At 41.1% G+C, this 21,869-nt stretch overlaps 1 protein-coding gene across 3 annotated transcripts in view; it reads left to right on the top strand.

The window, feature by feature from the left end:
- FILIP1 (filamin A interacting protein 1) overlaps positions 1-21,869 on the top strand; it is a 99,921-nt gene that overhangs the window by 18,018 nt on the left and 60,034 nt on the right. For 2 of the 3 annotated variants that reach the window (XM_079298977.1, XM_079298975.1), the window contains exon 2: positions 9,700-9,839. The exons of the other annotated variant lie outside the window; for it this stretch is intronic. The gene's annotated coding sequence lies outside the window, so the exon portion shown is untranslated. The remainder of the gene's footprint in view (positions 1-9,699; positions 9,840-21,869) is intronic. 3 annotated transcript variants of the gene reach the window in all.

The following is a 21,869-nucleotide window of genomic DNA, read 5'->3' as shown; positions in this document are numbered from 1 at the left end:
AACATGCCTTTCAAATCCTTCTCCAGGAGCTGATGAAATGATCTGACATAAAGCAGAGCAGAGGCTGCATTCTTTACAGAGTTTTGAGTGATGCGTATTTTACCAACCCATCCATGAGAAAGGAATTCTTGAACAAAATGGCTAAGTGAAAGAAGAAATAATTTTAAAAATATGCTTACTTGGAATTTTAGTTGTGACATGCACTGCAAACATTGCTAATGATTTCAGATATAATGTTCTGCCATTAAGAAACAATTCAATAAGGTTTTAAATTGTAGCTCTGAAACATAATTTATGTTTCCAGAATTTTTATCTTAAATAGTCTTTTTTGGCTTTACAAAAATTTGGATACAGATTGTTTTAAAGCTTGCAGCTCCAGCACTAATTCAACAGAACAATTTCTGAAGAACAACTGTTACATCAGTAAATATAAATATCTAAATATACATAAGATTAAGATCCTTCCTATCCAAGATATTTCACCTTTAATTTTAGGTGCTTGAGGCATTAGCAAAAGCTTAAAAATGTTATTGAAAAAGTGCTGTGACATCTGAGCTGTGGCATGCAATTTGTTCACATGCTCAGCAACAAGCAACATGCTCTGCCCTTCTCTTCTGTCCATGGGAAGAGTTGCTTTTGGATTTCATTTAAGGGTGAGGCAAGTACTTTTGAGATAAGATTTTGCAGTTCCCTGCTGCTTTGTTCTTATTTGGAGGTCTATTAGTTACTGTTTTGCAAGAATAGCTTTCACATTTGAATCACTTAGTAATGGTAATAAATTTTTGTGGCTTAAGACTAACATAAGTCAGCTCCAGATACCTGCCAGGAGGTATTATAATTTTTTGTGGACCTCAGCTCAGGATACAGCTTTTGTTGTTGCAGGGTACAAATTACAGTTTTGCTTCTAGAAATAGAAGTCTTTTGTATTTGAACAAAGCAGTTCAATAAACCATGCTTGCTGAGATAACAGTATGTTTTTCATGTCAGAATACAGTGGCACAAAGAAGCCTGCTTTCAAGGGTACCAGCCAAGCCACAGGGATTTAAAGTAGCTCAGCATCAAGTTCTTCAGTTTTACTTCCATGTCTCGTCATAAGCAATCAGATGAAGAGAGGGAAATTTACTGAATTAGTAGTAAGCCACCACTGGTTTTCCCAAAATGAGGTTCAAGGCTTCTCTATGCAACCCCTGAAATTCAATCAGCTGCAAGGAACTCTGCAGCATAATTAGTGGCAGCTGGGGATTGCATTTGTGCTCCACTCTGGGCAAGCAAACAAACCAACCAATATACAAACCAGAGGCTGAAAACTGCCACCAGGGGAAAGCAAGTGCATGGCAAGCATTTGAAACTTCCCCGAGCACTCTTCCTGTGTCCAGCTATTTTCAGTTCAAGAGAATGCCCTAACCTGGTGTGGTTTATCTGGGTAGCAACCATAAGTGAGTATTTCTGCCAACAATGTCTCCTCCCAAGTCATGTTAACTTCTGCATTCGTGGAGAAGGTGTTCTGTAGTTCTGCTCTTCAGTGTGTGAAGAACCATCCTGTTCTGTTTGTTGGGGAGACTGCTTCAAAGCCCATCCAAAGCAACAATAATCAGCAAGAGAGAGCAGGTGCCAGAAGATGATAGGAGCATAGACTAGTTTTCTACTAGAACTCTGTGAGTTTGAAAGATGTCAGCATCACTCACCTTGCTGGCTCTCTTCCCAGAACAACCAGGATGGAAGGCAGCTAGTGCCAGAGCTCAGATCCCTGAGCTGTGGATGAACAAGGAAAGCCAAAGGCAAATGCTCTCTAGTTGCTGTGGTGCACAGAAATCATCTGATAGCTGAGAGATCCTTGAGAACTGATTTAACTTCCACAGGAAATTTAAACAAAAAGAAACCCCAAAAACCAATAACAACAACAACAAAAAAAAACAACCAAACAAACAAAACAAAAACAAAAACAAAACAAAACAAACAAAAAAAAAAAACACCAAAAAAACCACAACAAAAACAAGGCACATTAAATTGTTGACCAGAGCTCTAAACCTAGAGTTAGTACCATACATTTTCTGAGCATCCTTACACCATTTCTCACTAACATTTCAGAGGAGCACAGAAACTGGCAGTTGCTACAGAGGCTCTACTTACTTTGACCAGTCACAACAGGGACTGGAGATTTCTTGGTGAAGCTCTCTCTTGTTTCTGACAAAGAAACATGAAAAATCAATGTGGTCCATGAGGATCATAGAATTGCTGAGAATTAATAATGTATAAATCCAGAATCTAGTGTCAGACAGTATATAACTTTTTCTTTTGCATATGGATCGAGTTTTCTCTTAAAATTTGCAAGAACATTTTCCCCCTGTAAGAGAAAATGTTTCAGATCATCAGTCTTCTGAAAATTGATCAGTCTTTATTTACTTGTGATCAGTTTGTTTCTGAAAGAGTTGAAAGTATATGAAGGGTTTCTGTTCAAATCAAGAACTAATTTTGCTTGAGACAAAAGTAGCAGTTTAAGGAGGAAACACAACTGTCTTGATGTATATTTGTCATGTGGACTGCTGAGGCAAATCAGGAACTTGAAAAATGCATATATCTTCTGATTAAATCCTTAATCATATATAACAGTGTCATGCTTTAATCCCATCTGGCAACTCAGCCCCACACAGCCACTCAATTCCTCCCCCAAGTGGGACTGGGGAGAGAATCAGAAGAGCAGAAATGAGGAAATGTGTGGGTTGAAATAGAGACAGTTTAACAGGTAAAGTGAAAGCTGCACATGCAAGCAAAGCAAAACCAGGAATTCATCCACCACTTCCCATGGGCAGAGAGGTGTTCAGCCATCCCCAGGAGAGCAGGGCCCTATCATGGGTACCAGTCACTTGAGAAGACATACACCATCACACTAAACACCCCCTTGCCTTCTTCCTCCCCCAGCTTTAAATACTGAGTGTGACACCACACAGTATGGGATGCCCCTTTAGTCAGATGGGGTCACCTGCCCTGGCTGTGTCCCCTCCCAGGTCCTTGTGCACCCCCAGATCCTCACTTGTGAGGACCAGAAAAGGCCTTGACTCTGTCCAAGTTCTGCTCAGCAGTAAGGAAAACCTCCCTGTGTTACCAGCCCTGTTTCCAGCACAAACCCCAAATACAGCCCCATACCAGCTACTGTGACTATCCCAGCTAAAACCAGCACAAATGGGAATAGGAACAGAGGCTGTGATGAAAATCACCAGCAATGTTGGAGTTGAAAGAAAAACTGTGATTGTTTACTTGAGAAAAAAAGGTATAAAGAAGCATAGAAGAATGATGCTGAATAACAAGAGGCCAGAGAAAATGGATGGGTGGATGTTCCTTCACGATACAAGTGAATGTGCATATGATAAAAAAATTAAAATTAAGAAATACATGCAAAGTTATGTAGACATATATAAATTGTAGACAGTGAACTGATAATAAAACCAGGAAACCCCAAGTTAGGTTTATGAAGCCATCTTAATTGAGAGTAGAGTGAAGCAGAATTTGACATTATTAATTACCATAAGACATGATATTAAAGTATTGTTGGGGCATCTTTGTAGTAAAATTTGCCTTCACGAGCTAGTACACTTTATATGAAGATAGCATGCTGGTGTTTGCATCAGAATTTCAAGCAGGAGCTACAGGAAAGTGAAAATATATGTAGTACTGTCATGGCTATAGTTTGGGGCTCTCATTCACAGGGGCTCTCTGTGTGTATGTGTGTGGGTTTGCCTTTAGAAAGAACTTTTTGTAAATGATTGATTTTTATGTAACTGTTTCACTGCTTTTGGTGAAAGTAGATTTTTACAATTTTTTTTTAACCCAAGAAATTTCTGCTTTGTAGAAGTTTATGGGTTTTTACTTTAAGATCAGCATAAGAAACCTTTTAGGCATGAAAAAAAAATGAAGTATCTCCAAAACCAGACGACTTTGTTTTTAAAAAAAGTCTTCCCTCTCATGTGTTCAACTCATGCTATGACCAACATAAATTAGAAACAATCATAATTCTGTTCCCTTGGCTATATCTTTTGGATACACTCCAACATAAAATGCATTAGCACAAAAATGTTCTTGTCCTTAATTAATTTATAGCTTAGAGCAGAATACCATAAATAACAGTTGAACTTCAGCTGCAAAGGTTTTGAATCCATGGATAAAATATTTAATACAAAATTGTAATAAACCTTAAACAGTTCTAGATGACAAGTAGAACTAATTATCAATAATCTTAGGAATTTTGGTGGTGGACAACTGAATATAAAACATGTTTATTTTGTAATATATTTGGATTCTATTGAATTTATTGTTGTTGTGGGAGAGAAAATGATTTAAATTTTATCCCTACACTGACCAAATACACTTTCTAAACTGAACTACTTGGTTAGAGTTGTTCGTTGGTTTTGTTTTGTTTTTAAATAGCTTGAAGCATATAAAATATGCTGGTATATCTTGTTTTGAAGCATGCATGGTTGAAGTGTACAGAATCTGCACAATATATTATAGCTTTATATGGGAACACAGGACTGGAAAGGATCTAATGGGTCATCAAATTTATTGCTACAATATTGCAGGAATAATGTTTTATAAACTCCTTCATACACTTACCATGTTCCACTGTGAGTGCATTTAGGAGTCTTGCTGCCGTTTCTCCAACTGGAAAATTGTTCTCAATCTTGTTGCCCCATGTGAGAAGCTGTTTTTGGTTTCTTACATAGGTTAAATTCTGGCCAATCTAGGCCATTGGGTTCCATTGCCAACCCTGTCATTTAATTGAAGTGGCTCTCCCATCTCCCTGATGTTTGCCTCTGTGATATATTTATACACAGCAACTGGATCCCTTAACAGCCTTTATTTTGCCAAGTTAAACAAGCCAAGCTCTTCGTTCTGTCTTCTCATATGATAGGCTCTCCATTACCCTGATCATCCCAGAAGTCCATCTTTGTACCTGAACAAGGCTGAGGTAATGTGCTACAAATGACAAAGTACAACAGTCTTGTATAATAGCACAATAAAAGAAACCATAGCAAACAGAGTAATAATTTCAGGCCTGCAAAGATGTGCTGTGCCAAATATTTAGGAGGTTAAGTAAAGGGTTTTCATCTTCTGAGGGGATCTTCATTAGAAATAATGTGGGTTTTCACCCCCAAGTTGTTGATTGAAATTGCAGTGTGAAAGATTTTAGGGTTTCAATCAAAAGCTGAGAAATCAATGAAGATTTTTATTTGGTTGAGACTTTCAGCCACTGTTGTATGCAGTTCATTACATTTGTGACAATAATCGTTGAAGAAATGGATCTGGTAATTGAAAAATTGTCTGATAACATTTGACAATTGTTGACTGGGAAAATTCCTATGAACACTGTATAATATGTAATGAACCTTTCCTGGGGAAGGCACAAATGCATTCACATGATGCCCTTAAGAAATTCCAGTTACAGAGTTTGGAGGGTTGGTTCCCTGAAATTATATCTGCAGAATGCTCCTGTTGGTGTGAGCCAATGGAAAGCAGAAGAGAATGTGGGTGCAACTCTCATCACCTCCCAGGACCACAGAGAAAAGGATGTTTGGACAAATCCAGTATCACCAGGTCTCTTGTGCCACAGCTTCTTGGAAAACTCCAGGAGACTGCTGTCTGCCAGCTGTTAAGACTGTGGCAGCATTCTATTTTTGGCTGTTTTACTTCTAATCCTTACTGAGTTGATCATTTAATCAAGTTTCAAGGGGAGCTTCAGAGAGAAACTTTCCAGTCGTGCCAAGCCTGACATCCCAGTGTTTGGGACCAAGATCACTGGAGAACAGGATGTCTCTCTAAGTGCAAAGGAGAGATACTGGGGAGAATTTGTTTTTTACAGTACTTTTTTTTTTTTTTTTTCCTCAGGAATAAACAAGCTGATTTCCTTTTCAGCATTTTTTTGCCTTGTGGTAGAAGGCAAAAAGAGCTTTTGTAATGTACTTTGTCTATAGTAGGAAAAGGAAAACACAGTTTTAAGCTGCTGCATGCACATAAGAAGATCAATGAAAAGGAAAAGCTTTTAAATAATTGAACAAGAGCAAAGGGGAATCCCAGCCATAGGCACAAGCAGTTAAGTAGACAATTAAGGAAATACATGACAGGACTGCTTTCTGAGGACTGGGGGTGGCAATCCCCCTGGGGAACAGAGACCTGAGGGAGACAGGTGGGGATGGCATCAGGCACATTCCTGGAGATAGGAGGAGCCCAGGCTGGGCTGTGGGCCCAGCTTGGTGGCGTCCATGGACAGGCAGGGTTGGGATCTGTGGAGCTGGAGACCAGCCCTGCTGTGGCAATCCTGGGAATAGGGCTGGTGGCCCAGAGGGGCTGATGTGGGGTCCTGGGTTCTTGGGGCACTGACAATAAATTAAATGGAGCTGTAATTCTAACAAACATTTGTAATGACAACAGTGATTTGATAGAGGAAGCTGTCACACACCTCCTGCCCCATGGTGGCCTGTGAGTCATGGGAAGGAGGTGCCCCTCCATCCATCCCAAAACCTTGTCCAATGATGCTGGTAGGGTGTAGGGTGCTTCACACAATCAGCCTCATTTTGTCTCCCATTCTGACTAGCTGTGCCCAGCCAGACCTTCAGAGCAGCCCACCAGACTGTCTGTCCAGGACTTGCCCTTAGTTTTACTATCCCCAGTGTGGCTGCTGGGGCTTGGAGCTTGGACTGAAAAACACCTTTAAGAGCTCTTTGCTTTCCCTGGCTTTTCCTTTGAAAGTTCTGGGAATGGTGTCTTGTAGATCAATGGGAATACAGGGACTTTCACTGACCCCTTTCATTAGGGCTTCTTGGCAAACCTGCCAAAGAAAACTCCAGCTTTCTGCTACGTTTGGTTTCCTGATCCACTTCACTGGGGGAGAGGGAGCACGTGTATGTGAACGAGAAGAGATGTGAGGCTTTCTCCAAAACAAATCTGCAGAGAATCAACAGCTTCTTATTACTCTGCTGAGAGTCACAAACAAAAATGATTCTGTTTAGTGCACATGATAGAACTCTCAACAACTGGGATAGAAAAGGCAGCCCAAGAAGCATCCTGCTGTGCAAAGGGCTGTGATGCTATTGCAGCCCTGCCAGGTTTGAGTTGCTCCTGAGGGAAAGTCTGCAACCAAAGGTTTGTCTTTCATTAGCCTAACAGGGGTTTAGGAGCATTTTGATGCACCTGTGTGATGTCTGTGAGTGAAACACCAGCTGTATTCAACTCAGTAGCAAAATCCCATGGGCTTTTAATACAACACAATGTATAACAGGCAATATTTTAACTACTACAGTGATATTCACCTTGACTCCTTCTTTTGATCACTATATTTACTGTGTCATCTCTTAATTAAAATGAAAAAGGCATGTATAAGCATAAATATTATCTTCTGATTTTTAATGCTTAATGAAGATAAAGCTTTTCCAAAGTGCCTACCTTATCCTGCTGCTTGGTCAAGTATTAGAGGATGGAAATTACTTAAGTCCTAGCTGTGTTCCAGGATGTCTCTTCTTGGGAAGATACAGGTATATTTATTACACTTGTAAAATGACTTTAAAATAATAAATAGTGGAATAAAAGTACCCTCAAGGGCCTATTTTTAAACAATATCTTCAGTGAGCAAGGTTTCTGCAAATCATGAATGATGCATCTTTCGTTCACTTACAGAACATCAGATTTCAATCTCATTTAGACTGATGAAAATCCAGAGTAACACCTTTAAAATCAGAAGAGTAAATGAGGTCAGAATTTGACCCACTAAGCCTTGGTCCACCCTTTTTATATCTTAATAATTAGTATGTGCTTGTTGACAGCAAACTCTTCTTTGTTTCTTACATTGTGTGAATTGCACTGAAAATTCAGCTCTTCATTGCAAAAAAATGACTAATTTTCTTTTTTTAGATCTAGATAGTTGCATATTAACTTTTAAAGACAGTAATCTTGATCTTTCCTCCATTCTAATTAATGAGAAAAACTTTCACTGATTTTTTTTTTTGAAGGACAAAGCTTTCATAGGCCAAAGAATTAATTGCTGTAAATCCCATGTGCCTCATACAAGTTATCTCTATTCTGCTTCTTGTAAATAGTCATGAGAACTGTGATTCAGGGCTTGTGGGTATAACAGTGTGATAACCTGAATTCTTGCCCATGTAGGAAATGTTTTTTGCTATTCATAAATAAATAAATAGATGGGTAATTGCTCAATCTTTTCCAAGAAATAGCTGCTCAAGATTAAAATTCTCTAAGCAAATTTTCTTGATAATGAAAATACTTTTACTTATCAGTAAAACAACCTTCGTATAAAGCTAAGTTTTCCTTAATATGTATGCACCAATTACAGCTGGTTAAGGTTTAATTACTGTATTTCTCCTTGTATTGCTCATAATCCAATAGATCTTGTTCTTTCCACCCACAGCAAAGAAAAAAGATACACATCCCAAGTTGATACTTACTATTTTGCAAGAATTCACATACAGTTTATTCAGAAATAATAGGCAAATGGGTACTACACTGCTCTGACTGCTTCTGATTTAGATACTGCAGTACTCCTGCTTTGTTCCTTGAATGGTAATGTCCCTTGTAAGACTATACTGTTATTAGAACTACATAAATTATTTAAATAACACTCGATTTGTAGAGTTGAACAAAATTGTTACTGTTTTATTAAAAAGATCACAGCTTCCCAGAATGCCATGTTTTCCTTGCCCAGGAAAGAGCTGTATGGTCTCACAGGATCTCTTGTGACCCTTCCAGTCCAGCCACTGAGCCTGCCTGGACTCTGAGCAGCACTGCTCAGAACCACTGGCTCTGCTGTTTCCATGCCAGCTGTGTCTGGAGTGCATTTGACCTGCAAAACTTTGTTTATGCCATAACCATGGCTGCTCAGCCAAGAGGGTCAGGGCAGAACTCAGGGAATCCACAATTCTGTTTGTTTGTGCAACCTGATCAAATGCATGGATGGGTTCTTATTGACACGAGACCCTGCCTTTGTCCAGCAACACCCCCAGCCCTCCTGGAGCACAGTTCATTCATGTCTTCCATTCTTCCACAGGATTTGGAGCTGTCAGCAAGCCCCCAGCCTTGCTTTGTTTGTTTGTGGGCTGTGAGAGAAGGCAGTCTGCATGTCTTGCTGTGCTGCAGGCTGGCCAGCCCATCCAGCAGGAGTCCTGTGCTCCCACTGAGCAGGCAGGACTGTGCTGCAGTGTCACTAGAACTCAGCTGCCGTGTCCCCACGCTGTGCCACTGCACTGCACAGACTCTGCAGAGCTGCTCTGCTCAGGGAGGAGCCCAGCACAACACCCACCAGCTCTCCCTTCCCTCCTTACACTCCTCTTTTCAAGCTGGAGGGGTTTCTTGGTTTTGATTGCCAAACTACAGAGAAAGCTGAGACTTGTGGTCTCTTGGAGCTCTTTGGAGGTAAAGGAGGTTTCACCACCTGGTTGCTGTATTTTATCATACCTGCAAATGCCTCACCTCATGTATTATGGATTCTTCAGGCCACTGTGCACTGTCATGGCTTTGGAAACACATCCATAAAGTCAATGGGAGTCTCTAAATAGAAAATATAAGTAGTTTCAAGCCACTTTAATTCTGGAAGCCTGTGTTTTCTATCTGGCCTGCTGCCTGGCTGGCAGATAAGCAGAACGTGCTGCTTCTCTCTTTGTCCTGGCACGTGGCCCCTGAGCCTTGTCTCTTCTCCAGGGAGCAGCAGGGACCCCAGCCAGCCTCAGGTGGGAGCAGCAGAGCGATGGCACAGGGACAGCTCCACCCTCGACTCCCTCCTCCCCACTCCGGACCTAGGTTCTAGTGAAGCCCCTGCCCTGGGAGCATCCCTCACACAGGTATTGCTGTGCTAATACACAGAATTACTGTGCTATTACACAGGTATCACTGCACACCACGGGCAACAACATTCTGGAGATGCTGTTGCAGTAGCATGGCTGGAAAGCAATCCTGAGCTTTCTGCAGATGTCAGCTCCAGGAGGTAACAAAATGACTTATTTCAAAACAAGAAAATGTGAGTGTGAAAACCAAGAGTTTTTCAAAGGCTCATCTGAATTGCTGAGCTGTTGAAGCCCTCGGGGACTGTTGACAATTCCCAAGGGCATCCTCAATGCACATTATTTTCTCTGAAATTTTTTAGCATAATGAGTTAAAAGTAAGTTAAGGACTTAGTGTAATGAGGAACTCTGCAGCAGGCATCCTGGAATCCTGTGACCATATTACAAGTCTTACAATGTTAATATTGGATTTTTTCCTCTCTTTTAAAAGCCCTGTTGCTAGTGTCACATTGGTTATACAGCATTCTTTACCTCCAGTTTTAAAATTCCTTAAGGTGCTAGAATATACTTTGAAACTGTGAACACAGCTCAGAAACTGAAAGGCAAACACTAAATGATTTTATAAAAATTTCACAACTTTAAGTCCAATATCATATCATATTTTTAAATGTCTGAGTCATTTGGAAAGCTCGGGACTGTCTGTATTAATCATGGCCCCAGAAGATCTATCCCAACAGTCACAAAGCAATTCCATTTGTAGTCAAGGATTGCAAACACAATCTTCCTGGAACTGAAAGTTGTACATTGTGCAATTTTTATGGCTTGTATAGCTTTTCTATTTTTAGTTGTTTCGAACCTGCAATACATCATATAATCCTCCTTAAAGTGTCATCCATAATGCTAATTGACATTAACTTGGCATAAATTATTTGCTTTCTTAAATTTATGTTGTTGCTGTTTTATCTAACAATGTTACACAAACAAAACTTTATTTTTCTCTGATATAAAGTTGATGTGAGTACAAACTGGTAATTATGTATTTCTAATTAAGGACTTCAAAACAATTAACAAAAATAAAATTACTCCCCCTCCCAGTATTTTCTTCTTTTAAAAATATGCACATGTTATGAAGTCTAACAACTGTTCCATTATTTCAGCAAGACATTTATTTAATATTTGCCTCTATAGACATTTGGAAAAGTTTCTCTGAGATTTAAGAAAGACTAATATAATGTCCCTTCTCAGCTTCTTTGAATATACAATGAGAAGAACAATTTTTGGGTTTTTTTTACCTTTCTAGAAATGCAGCTTCAAGGTATAAGAGATCAGTCAGTGACAATGTTCATACAGAACTCCCCAGCCTTGTTCTTGCTCACTGAGATAGTGATGCCATGTGCTTGGCTACCTGCAGAAATCCTTGGTGAGACCTTGTGCCTCACCCTGGCTGAGCAGAGGATGGGGGACTGGCCACACCAGCTCATGACTTTTGTACCATAACCCTAAGGGTTGGGTTCTGCCACCATTTTTACTTTCTAGGCTTTCCTAGCTCTTTGACTGTAGTCCTTTGCCTTTGATTGTATGCTTATTTCAACAAGTCTGAGGTTTGTCAAATCCTTGGTGTTTGCTTCTTCCACAGTGCCAGGAAGTACAGCCAGAATAAAGATATTTTTTGCAAGCATGACAGCTACCTTAGGTTGAGCTCATGGCCATCTGCCAGCTGTACAGAGTTTCTCTAAATTCTCTGGCCATTTCATAGCAGGGTGGTTTTGCAGGCCTAGAATTCACTGACAAACTGCTGACTGATTTTTTAATCTTTTTGTTTTTAAATTTATCTTGGGGTTTTTTTGCAGTCAGTGGTGTTGTGCAGGATGGATTGAAAAGATTTAGTAGGATACTATGTTTTGGAATTTACTTTGATTAAACAAGTTGTACAATTTAATATAGAAGCATAGGGTGTATGTATTCCTCAAATTCCATTTCATTTAGCAGAGTCTTTCAGGTTTAAAGGTATAAAATATCCTTAATTAGTAAAAGTAAGGAAATATTTATTCAACATGAGGACTTTGTTCTGACTTTTCTGAAAGCCTTGGGAAATATTTTCAGTGTATATACAGTGGAGGCTCAGCTGTTTAGTTTGAGCCTGCTCTTTTGGGACAGCTGTGCTTACCAGTTGGATGTTCTGGAGAGCTGCCCTTTAACTTTCATCCAGGCAGGTCTGAAAAATATCTCTTACCTCTGAAATTCATGCAGTCTGCATGTGGACAAATGCAGATAAGGAAAAGCTCTTATCTGTGGTCTCTGTAGTGAACAGTACCACAGCAAGCAGAGGTAGTGAAAGTTCACTTAGACACTTTCACTAGGCATATAAACCTGAGCGAGGTTTATTCTCACTGGGAGTAAAAGAGTAAATGAAATGTGAAATGTAAATCATAAACTAAAACTTGTTTCTTAAGATAAGTAAATATAGCACCTTTAATATGACAGGAGGTGGATTTGTTTCCTCAAAGCAGGAAAACTGGCTAATCTGCCTTTTCCCAGTCACAGCTTGGTCCAGCTTGGTCCCAGCAGAGCTGCCAGCAGCAACAATACCAGGTCCTTCCAAGGCCCTAGGTTTACTATACAGGAGAAACAGCTCAAAGTAATTTCTCAGTCACTTAAATTTCCTTGAAGGCAGAAGAAAAATACTTAAGGAATCAAATAAGGAATTCTGAGACACTAAATAACTCCAGGGTCTGACAGCTTTTCACTAAATAAAGAAAAACAGTAATGTATTTATATGCTGCTTTCTTACCTGATCTACCAATAACATGCCATCTGTATATGCACCTCTCTCCATTTTTTTTTAAATTTTTTTTTTGGGATGGTGACCAAAATTTTGGCATTATTGTAAAATGTCAAATCACTCTTTTAAATTCCAAGACCTAATGATGCCTTAATATTTAGAGATATCCCACCAATTCCCTTCAGCAACAGAGATTCCCACTGCCTTTCTGTCATACAGCTCCTCTGTGAACTAAGTGTGCCTGCAGCAGAGCTCTGATGCCTTGTAGAAAATCCATCCCAACGGCACAAGCCTCTTCAGTTTGTGATTTCATGAATACAGAGTTGGCAGGGTTGGTTAACAGGGGCTATGAGGGGTGGATACAGCCCCACAGCCTCTGTCCTGCCCTAACATTTGCCACCAAGTGTGGCACCGTGTCAGCTGCGGATAACGAGGTGCCAAATAGCTGCTATTGCCTCCCCAGCCACCAGCAAAAGCGCCTTTGTGGTGATGCATTTCTGATGTGCTCAAATTAAGGGCATAACCTCTTTAGAGAGATTAGGGCTGACTCAGAGGGGCAAAACTGAGAATTCCAGCCATCCCCCCATCTCCCGGAGACTGGAACACCACCACCCTCTACCCAGCACCTTCTCCCATGAGCAGATAATCAGGGGATGCTTTCCCTGGTAAATAAGAGTGATGGTGGGCTTTAGCAGTGGTCACTGGAACTGCAGGACTGAAGAGGGACAGGCCTGAAGAGCTCAGACTGCATTTTAGAGACACTGCAGATTATGGATGAAACCCAAACTTCTACCTAAATCACACAAGAGAAAAGCTTAAAGCTGAGCAGTATGAATTTGTACCAGTGCAGACAACTTGAACATCACGTAGGCTTGTAAAACACCCACTCCATCTGTTGGATCTCTTTTTAATGTCTTTCCATGGCTCTGAACTGAAATTACTTTCTAAGAAAAGCAGTTGAGAAAGTTTTTCTCTATTCTAGTGAAAAACAAAGAAAATTAAATCCTTTTAATGAAGTTAAGAAAGGTAGGGTGTTTGGCTAGTCGTGACAAGACAAATAATTAACTTGGTTTTTGTCCCTGCTGAAATTGGATTTTAAGATGTCACAGGCACTAAAGAATCTGGCAACAGGTAATTTTAGTAATGTTAATGCAAGACCAAGCCCATGCAGAAATATTAATTTGCTTCTTCCTTCTCCTTTCCCTCCTTACTCGAAGTAACTATGCTGTATTTTTAGCTTAGCCTGAATTTTTGCTCTGAACTAAAAAGCCAGGTGAAGATTTAAGCAGATTAACATTAAAAGGCTGTTAAATAACCCCATCAAAGCCAGCTCAACCTGTACATGCAGGATAACTCTTTAACTTCATTTTTCTCAAGTGAAGAAATTGTTGTCTTGAGATTTTGAAACCATGACATTAGGAGAGGCATGCAAATATAGTTTCTAAAAACGAAAGCTATTAAAGTGGCTGAGGCCACTCTCAATGCCCAGGTGAGGTATCTGCAGGTTTTTGTGCAGCTCCCTGTCAGTGTGAGACATTGATATTATTTAAATCATTTAGGCTGACATTTACTTCTTTACTTTCTTTGCCACAAGCTCTGAAGTCAGTGGAAAGCCTGCAGGATTACTGGGAAATAATGACAGTCACTGGGCTGGCACTGCCAGGAATGAAGTAAGACTCTCCTTTCCTTTTACCTCTTTGCAAACAGTAATGACAAGTGAAGGCCAGGGCTCTGAATAAAGCAAGGGCCACTCTGGAGCCTCACAGTGCTATCCCCTGATCAGTGACAGCAGAAAAGCTCAAAGTTTGTGCCACCAAGCCCAGCAAAAGCCAGGATAAGCCTGGTGTGAAGTGGGGATGTTGTACAACCTCTCTCTGTGCTTCAGCTTCCCTGTCTCTTCCTGACTCCTGCTGAACCTCTCTATCACCAAAATACCCCTCAGCAGCAACTTAAAAATATACCTCTAGAACAAGTACTAGAGTTCTGCGTGCCTTAACTTGAAAAATTCTGATTTTTTTCTGTTTTCCCACCACCCACTGCTTATTTTCCCTCTCCAGACTGTGTATTTATGGTGAGTTGCACTTTCCCTTAGCATGGCTGATTAGTTTTCCATTTCCTTTGTTTGTAAAGGCTGTGGAAAGGAGAGGTTGTAAATTAAACAGTGACAGGGCATGAGCACAGATCCTGGAAGGTGAATGTCTGCACTCATGCTAAACTCTTGGAGTGGTCCTTGGCACTTCTGGCCAGGCCACTTAACACCCTCCTGACCCAACTGAGAGCATGTTCCAGGAGTCAGCATGGGCTAGGAGCAATTCCCAGTGGGCAGTGTGGATGCAGCCAACATGTTATGGATGCTAAGAGGGCTTAAGAGCCTGAAGCATTTTCCAGGACAGCTGGCCTCACAGAGAGGAGTGCTGGGCATGGTTAATCTCCAGGATACATGTAGCCAGAAAATTATTTTTCTGTTTTTTTCCCAATGGGAAAAAATCTTATTGTAAAACCACCAAAATTGATAGTGAAACCCAAGGGCAGGTTTAGTATCAGAGATTATTTTTAACTCCTTGTTTTGAAACCAATTAAACTTCCCAGAGGAGGAACCTTTTGGGAGGTGGAAGGCAGCCCAGTCTAATGGAGGGGGTTAAATTCACATCTCACCAGATGACAAGGCATTCATGTGCAAGCTGGTACTCTGTGTCTATCAACAACTGAAACTTCCTACAAAGGAGTCACTGACAGAGATTTGGAACTTGCTCCCTGATTTGGTTGACAGTTGAAATTTGAGATGCTGCAGATGTTTTTTTTTTTACACTGTTGTCTCTTGGAGTCTATATTTGTAGAAGATACAGGTCCTCTGTCTAATATTTTTTCCCTTTGCTGTAAAATCTGTAAGGCTATCTACTTGGTGAATTATTTTTTGGGTTTTTTTCTAAACAAAAGAAAGATAAACTAGTCACATGTAAAATGTTGCTACAGTTTACTGGTTTCAACAGAATCAGAGCTGTGCAAATTATGGCTACTGAAGACAGATTCAAGATTCACATCAGGTCAGAAAGAGCAAAATGTTTACCTCTATCCAAAGCTTAGAATTTGCTTTTGGGACACTAATCTTTTTGTGTCATCTCATACTTGCTAACAATACAAGTTAATTTTGAAATAAAAAGTAATTTTTAAGGGAAAAGTTGAAACTTATTTTGTAGAAAGCTCAGGGCTTCCTCATTTCCTAATTGTATTTGCTATTTGCCCCATGGTTCATTCCTGGGTTAAAGCAGGTTTGCAGGGCTCAGCAAATGACTTTAGTTTCCATGCTGTATTCCCTCAGTGATATATCATTTTTAGGTATTCTGGTTGGTCATGGTAAGGATACAAACAAGGCAAGACCTGTGATGATTTTCAACCTGTTCCAGTGCACTGCTGCTTTCAGCAGTTTTCTGCCTTCTTGGCAGCAGCCAGTGCATTGTTATAGGAGCAGTGATCTTTAGAAAATACTTATTAGAGATAGTAGAGTGTGTCCTATGTCCATGGTGTATTCCACCTTGTGGGTTATCAGCTTGGTTCTGTGCTGCCAACAGAAATAAATGACCAGTGCTTACCCGACACCAGAGATTTCCCAGCTGCAGGAGTGAAAAATCTTTGGTAGGCCAGCTAATCTGCATCACCTCTCTCACCATGTTCCAGGCACGTTCTGGCTGTCAGGTGCTAAAACAAATGCTTTGGAGGTTTGGGCTGGAACTAATGGTGACACTGCTAGCGTGGTCTTCATGTGAAGTTCACGGTTTGATTTGAAATGGGTTAACTCAAAAGAGCAGAAAGCTGTAAAAGGACATGTGAGGAGCCATGGTAGGGCACAGTTCTCAGTCCAGCCCTCTGAGAGTGGCTGTGTCTCAAGACAGGCTTCATCAGCTGGGTGCAAGGCCCCAGAAAGCAGCAGCAGTACTTTCCTCCAAAGATTCATCTTCCTTCAAATCAGAGGTATTCCTAGGCATGGGACACCCCATGTGCTGGAGAGAGGGATGATTTGTCCATGCTCAGCTGAAAGGCTGCTCTGCAGGCAGCTGGCACTGCTGCCACCCTGCTTGAACCTGGCCAGTCCCTTTCAGCCACACGGCCACTCCAGAGAATCAATGTCTCAGCCCTCATCAGACCTTGTGGCATGCTTGTCTAGTGGTGTCAGCCACTTGAACTGTCTCCTCTGTGACTCCTGTTTGTACTTTCTGGCAGCTGGGAAGCACAGTAATCAAAACATGGGTAGGGTGATATATAAAAGTTTATTTTTTTGACTCAATGATGATCTAATAGCTTATCATTCCTCATGCCTCATGCATCCAAGATGTTTTTCCAGATGAAGCCTGGGAAACATGAATCTTTGTGAAACAAGTCTATGTTACTCCTTAGTTGGTCAGCATGCATTACTCACATAAAAGTATTCAAGATGAAACCACAAGTTTTCCTGAAAATGACAAAATTTATGGAATTGTACCAGCATAAACTCTGTTCTTTGTAAATCTGTGCCATAATTTTACAAGAGAAGAGTTTACCTTGGAATTAAGAAAATGAAGTTAAAGTGGTATAAATCTGCCTTAGTGATGACTGTGTTTCCTCTTTTAATTTTGTGAAATCCTTTTCTGCTTTCATGCAGATTATCCTTATTTAGAAAGACACCTGGGTATGGAATTTTCAGAAATCTGTTTTCTTCCTGAGAGAACATTTATGCTCATTCCTCCTTTTTTTTATTTTTTATTTTTCCCAAACAAGGGAATTATTGTTGATATAGTCCTTGGTGAACACAGTCCATGTGTTACTATGTGCCACTGTTACAATAATCAATTTTAAGAGCAAAAAATAAGTATTTGATAAAGCAAAATGGCTTTGCTGATTCTCATGCTGTGCCTCAGCAAGTATGTCTGCTGTAACTTTGCTCCTTTCCTGCACTACTTGCAAACAGCAAACCCCACTATGGCAGCAGTGTCAACAGAATGAAACAAATATTTATTCTTCAGTGCATGAGGCTCAGCACTGGAATGCTGTTCTTCCTAACACCTGTATGACAAACACTTTTCCAGGACAGCAAGCAGACCAGGTGGAAGGATGAAGGCAGCAGTGGTTTACATAGCTAGACTGGCCACAGGTCCTCTCCCAGTCTGTACAGGAATTACAGCCCTGTGGTTTGGTTATTCAAGCTGTACACTGAGTAGAGAATGGTCCTGATTCAAAGAGTATCCATAGCTTTGTGCCAAGAGTCCAGCAAGAAGGGCAAGCAGCAAACATGTGCTCTCACAAAAGCACATTGGCAAAGTATAACACTGTGAAAAGGAACAAAGACCTTTTCTTCTTTGCTCTAATCATGATGCATATGAAGACAGGAGACTGAGGTTAGACAGCACAATGCTTTAGGCTTCAAAATCTAGAAATTCAGGAAACTCCAGGATTACTGAGGTCAGATACTTTTTCTCTTCTTCATTGTATTAGTCATTAGGTTTATCACTCTTCTCTGGCCATCGTGACGGAAACAAATTTTGCAGATGATGGGAGTCATCTGCAAAAGCAAAATCAAGAATGAGGTCTGCATTCCCTTAGCCTAGTTCATTCACAATGCAGAGTCTGACACAATCCAGAGTCAGATACAGAGCCTGTCACATCCAGAGCCTGCTTCACACAGCACTAGAGTCCAACCACGCAGCACTGCTCTTTCAGTGCAGCCACAGCTCCTACCTGGTCCTATCACAACCTCCTGGGAATATGATTCCTTTTCATTTCTTCAAGTCGGACAAAATAATAATAATAATGAACATCTGCACAGTCCAGGAAAATGACCTGGAATAACCACTATGAAAACTCTTAATTTTAATCAGCCTCTGAGATGGTATCTCTACATGGTTGTCCTGTGGAAGTCACACCACTGAAGCCAGGTAAACTTAGTTGTGGCTATCCCAATCCCTTGGGGCTAAAGTCATCCATTCCAGTGTGAGGTGGTCTTTGCTGAGGACTTCTAAGCCAACGAGATCAATTTGATGCCCCATCCTCCTCTCCTTCTGACATTTGAGAAAGCGTCCCTTCCCTTCCCTTCCCTTCCCTTCCCTTCCCTTCCCTTCCCTTCCCTTCCCTTCCCTTCCCTTCCCTTCCCTTCCCTTCCCTTCCCTTCCCTTCCCTTCCCTTCCCTTCCCTTCCCTTCCCTTCCCTTCCCTTCCCTTCCCTTCCCTTCCCTTCCCTTCCCTTCCCTTCCCTTCCCTTCCCTTCCCTTCCCTTCCCTTCCCTTCCCTTCCCTTCCCTTCCCTTCCCTTCCCTTCCCTTCCCTTCCCTTCCCTTCCCTTCCCCTTCCCTTCCCCTTCCCCTTCCCCTTCCCTTCCCCTTCCCCTTCCCCTTCCCCTTCCCCTTCCCCTTCCCTTCCCCTTCCCCTTCCCCTTCCCTTCCCCTTCCCCTTCCCTTCCCCTTCCCCTTCCCCTTCCCCTTCCCCTTCTTCCCCTTCCCCTTCCCCTTCCCCTTCCCCTTCCCCTTCCCCTTCCCCTTCCCTTCCCCTTCCCCTTCCCCTTCCCCTTCCCCTTCCCCTTCCCCTTCCCCTTCCCCTTCCCCTTCCCCTTCCCCTTCCCCTTCCCTTCCCCTTCCCCTTCCCCTTCCCCTTCCCCTTCCCCTTCCCCTTCCCCTTCCCCTTCCCCTTCCCCTTCCCCCTTCCCCTTCCCCTTCCCATATTTAAATTATTTTTCACTCCTAGCCCTATATATTGATCTGTAATCACTGGGCAGAAATTTGTCTTGCTCAGTGCTGGAGTTCTCTGCAATCAATCCTGTGTACAAGGCACATCACTTTGCTCCACTATAAATTCCTGTACAGCAGAGCCCTTGAAAGATAGAGTTCCCAAAGCCACAGCAGAGAAGCAAATTCCAGTTTTGGTTCACTAACCCAATTGCACTGTCCCTACAGTCCTTTGTTAGCCTGTGGGAATCCCACCACTTTCATGTCATATTCTTATCAGTTAGATCTGCAACTGAGATCCAGACTACAAATTTATTGCCAATGGCAACAACCATATCATGGCTTTAAATCAACTTTTCTGTGTGCGTATAATTACAACATTATTATTACTTTTTTAAGGGAAAGTACTATGGAGCCAAAATCATCATGTCCCATTGGCAAGAGGGGCTACACATTAAGTTCAAAGAGCCCCTTTGCATTATCTGATTCTAACAGCATTAGTAACAGAGCCTAATCTAACCTGCCATTTCAAGAGCTTTAGGGAGAACAAATTGTCATCAGCAGGGGAAAGACTTGGAATAGCATGCAGTCTGTCCTCTCCTGACATCCTACTCAGCAAATTCCTCACAGATTTCCTCCTGATGTCAGTAAAACTGACATAAAGGTTATTTCATAAAATCTTGTGTGGATTCTAACTTGTGAAAATGGAAGGATCCATGCCCAGAACAACAGTAAAGGCTCAAGTAAATGATCATAGAATTTGTTCTTTGTGCATAAAGCTTAACAAATGACTGAAGCAGAGGAGGGGCTGAGGAGTTCCCATGCCGAGTACCAATGCTGTGAGCACATATTGAAATGAGAAGCCAATAAATGTCAAAATCAAGGTGACTGATGACATAAAGTCTTCTTGTTTGACTGGAAACTGTTAGGAAAGGTTTCCAGTTTAATATGCAATATGATAAGGAGTGGGGGAAAAAAAAGTAGAGTTAAATGCTAAAGTTGTTATAAATCATATGAGTTATTTCTTCAGGGAACACAATGCCTTCAGCAGATCAGGAATGCTGTAAGAAATGGAGATGTGATCAGGACTGACAGCAGGAGGTCATTTGTTACCAGTGTTAGACTGGCAGTGTCCCCAGAAACAGTTTTGGAACCCTGGTGAAACAACAGATAAGCAAAGTTTTGGGATTTGAATATTTCCATACTGAAATAATGTCATGCAAACACTCAGGAACTTTTCTTTATCATGATGCCATCAGAAATGCAGATGGAGATGCAAAATGATAACACTGAGCACTCCTTTCCAGCACACAGTGTTTCAGCCAGCATCACTGGTATGTTCTGGCTACTTCACGCTGCTCCAATTAAAACTCAGTCATCCTTACAGCTGCTTTATATTCCTAGAGCACTGCACAACAGCTGGATCATGCCGTTGATTTTGGCCCTTAAACTCCTTGGAAATTACTGTGTGAATAGCAAAACCTTGGCCCTTTCTGTCACCATTTAACTTCTGTCACCTGCATCTCTGGCTTCAGCACATGACACCTTTGCATTTGGGTAACATGTTGAGAAAGTATCAACATCATAAGGGAAGACAGAGTAAGTGTTAGCATTACTCTGATTTTGGCAGGGTTTCACACTGAGAAAGGCTGTTAGGGGCAGTGTCCCTGAGTGTGGCAGACTGTCTGCCACACTTACTGTCAGGTAAGGCTTGCTGCAAAATAAATCTACAGGTTTAAAAGACATTTTGAAAGTGGCCAAGTTCAATCTCCTTTAACAGCAATCATATGCTAATTAGACAGATGATATGAAAAAACAGGTCAATTGGTTAAGCCCCTCTGTTCCCATTTTAATGAATTTTGAAAAAAACATAACTTTGCATTTGTCCTTTGTGGGCCTCTGTGGATTTACACTGAGCATAAGCACACTTGAAATATGCATTCCTAATTTCTCTGTTAACAGGTTGATAAGCCTGTAAGTCAACTGCTCAGCCTTTACATGGCTTCAAGAATTGTTATCTCAGCTCCATAAGGACAGATGGATCAAAGTTGCTGTCTTGAGTTATGGTGTGACTGGGTGACACACCACCTTTCCTGAAGTCTAACATACTCAGCTAAGTGCACGTGGTTGATTATGCAATGTTTCAGGTTGATGATGTGTCTCAACTAGTCGTAAGTTAAATTTAACATTAATTGTGCACCTTCAGGTGTGTAAGTTGAGTCATTTTACTGCAGAGAAGTCCCTAATGTGGCATGTTACTAAGCAGAATGTACTGTAATATAATAATTGGTTTCCCACTGAAAAACATATACAAGACAGTCTTCAAATATTTGTTCTTAAAACATGTAGGATGTCCTGGAGCCACGAAGCTATTCACTGTAAGCCATAAAAAATAGGTTTGGTTTAGAGATGAAAGTGGCTGGAGGCTGTGACCCACAGGGACTCAGAAGGAAACACTTAGAAAATAGAGACAGATTGAATCCCAAGTGCTCTCTCCTGAGAGGAAGCGTGGTTGGAAAGTTTCAAACCCATTAAAGTTAAACAAATTGAAAAGCCCTATCTGAGAGGAAACATAGTACTATGTTTATTTTTCCACTATAAATCTGAAACCTAAAAGATTT

This window comes from Erithacus rubecula (assembly GCF_903797595.1).
Source record: "Erithacus rubecula genome assembly, chromosome: 2".
Classification (NCBI taxonomy): Eukaryota; Metazoa; Chordata; class Aves; order Passeriformes; family Muscicapidae; genus Erithacus; species Erithacus rubecula.
Note: the sequence above shows the minus strand (reverse complement) of the source record. Positions and strands in the feature narration are given on the sequence as shown.